This window comes from Glycine max, chromosome 14, assembly GCF_000004515.6.
Source record: "Glycine max cultivar Williams 82 chromosome 14, Glycine_max_v4.0, whole genome shotgun sequence".
NCBI classification, from domain to species: Eukaryota; Viridiplantae; Streptophyta; class Magnoliopsida; order Fabales; family Fabaceae; genus Glycine; species Glycine max.
Window position 1 is genome coordinate 21,747,771 of NC_038250.2, and position 2,285 is coordinate 21,750,055.

A 2,285-nucleotide genomic window follows, 5' to 3' on the forward strand; every position below is an offset into this window, starting at 1 on the left:
AATCTTACCATAGGCTTTGCGGAAGGCTTGCCGTTGAAGTTGACCCATTAATTGCCCCAACTCTCGTAAACTAGTGACCTCTAAGCTCTTGATTTTGACTTGATAGAACCTCTTTTTAAGCGAAGGCTTTTGACTTGATCCCATGTTTTACTAAAGTGAAATAAAATCTAGTGCGAATCAAAACTCCGACATTTATCATGGGTGGAATGGATGAATGCATGAAGAAATGCATATGACACAGATGCAATTTACGAATACGGGAGCCCGAGAAACTGTCTCCTTCTTAGATACAACGTCTAGGGGTAGCAAAGTGCCCCAATGTATGTATTTAAAACGGTGACACGAACCCTTCGTTGGTTTGTTTACAGAGAGGATCAAGACAGAACCCATGTGCGATGCATATGCGAAAGGCGCAACACGGGAATGTACATAGTATGACAATACTCACTGAATATAAGCAAAAGGGTATATGACACTTATGCATGGCAGTGTGAAAAATGGCACGCAGCGTGTTTGCTCCGTGCCCCTATTTAAGGGACCTATAAGGGAGAGAGCTAACTAGGCTTTTAGTGATAACCCCCAAGGTAGTCATATCTCTCTTGATGGTTTCTAGAGGTATCATCCCCTTCGAAGAACATACTGCAGCAGTAGGGACTACTAGCAACAATATGTTTTCAAAGAGAAAAACTATAGATGATGGTTCACTGTAATCAAGCAAGTCGAAGACCCAGCATGATCACGGATTCATCTCCACTCCTTATGTTCCCATGAACCCGGGTATAGGGCCCTTTTTCCCTCACAGTGTGTGCAAATAGTGTTGGTGTTTGTGTGCATCAAATGAATAAATATTTACCTCATGCATACATTTTAAAACGCACTAAAAGCAATAAAGAGTTTATGTACACAAGAACATAATGAAGGGAAACCAACAAAGGGATAAGTCACGGTAAAACATTGCACAAGATTAAATGGCCTAACTTTCTAAAAACTGTCCCCAGTGGAGTCGCCAACTGTCGCAACCTACCCTTCGGCGGGAGGGCGACGCGTGACTCGCGGGATGCGTGTTCCATGAAAGGAATACGCGCGGAGTCGCCACCAACGTTTATTTGAGGAAAACGTCGGAAAAACCGGAAAAGACGCGATCTACGAACTTTTAAGCGAAAAGGTTCGGGAGTTGTATTTACGCACGGGGAAGGTATTAGCACCCCACACGTCCGTCCCAAGGGACGGCAGCCTTTAATCGAATGTGCAAACGTGACTTTGATTTTTATGTTCCCTTTTTATGTCTTTATATCCTTTATACCCTTTTTATATTTTTCCTTTTTGTGGTCGACAAGGGTGTTTCCCTTTGCTCCTACGTATTCCTCAATTGGGATGAGAAAATCAGACCTACGTAGTTCTTTCTTATCAAGTGATTCTTTTTTACTTTAAGAGGTGATCATTTTAAGGCGTTGGACCTTGAAAATGATCCATTTTACTTAGTAAGAAATTGAAATGACAAACTTCAAAAACCTATTTTTATGGACGAGCTTGACTAGGCGAGTTGATTTTAGCCTTAGTTTCACTTTAGTTATTTAGTCAATTCGATTAAGAATGAGAAATCCCAAAGAGAAAACGTCCGATTGATTTTCCGCTTTATTTTACTAAAAGATATTTTTTGATTATTATATTATTATTTTACCTCTTTTTGATTTCTAACGTGGTTACGGCACGACCGAATGGTCGGAATTTATTTTAACCGAAGTTAACGGATAATACAATTCAAACGTTCGGTGGAAATTTATTTTATTTTTAAGTTAAGCGAGAAATGACTTAAGTAAAATGGCTTAAGCACGTCAAAAGGGGGTATAAAAAGTAAATGAAATGAGAATAAAAATACACGAAACACAATGTGGACCACCATGGGTACATAGAATGAATCGAAAAGCTTGGTTCGAGGTACTTACCCGTTGAAGATCGAAGAACGATGAAGAACGAATGAAGAACGTCGAAGAACGGTTGAAACTTTTGCGAAATTCTTTATGGAAAATGTTACGGAAACGTTTCGGAAGCGCCTCGGCTTAGATTTTCTTCACGGAAACAATTTTTCCAAGCAAATTCGAAAGAGAGAGAAGTGCCTAAGGGGCTGAACCTTTTTCTTCTTCACTTCCTCCCCTATTTATAGCAAAATAGGGGAGGTGCTTGCCGCCCAGCTCGCCCAGGCGAGCCAGGTTGCTTCCTCCAGAAGCAACAGCCTTCTGGAGGAATCTTCTGGAGGGCCCAAGTGGGCCTGGGTGCTATTTGCA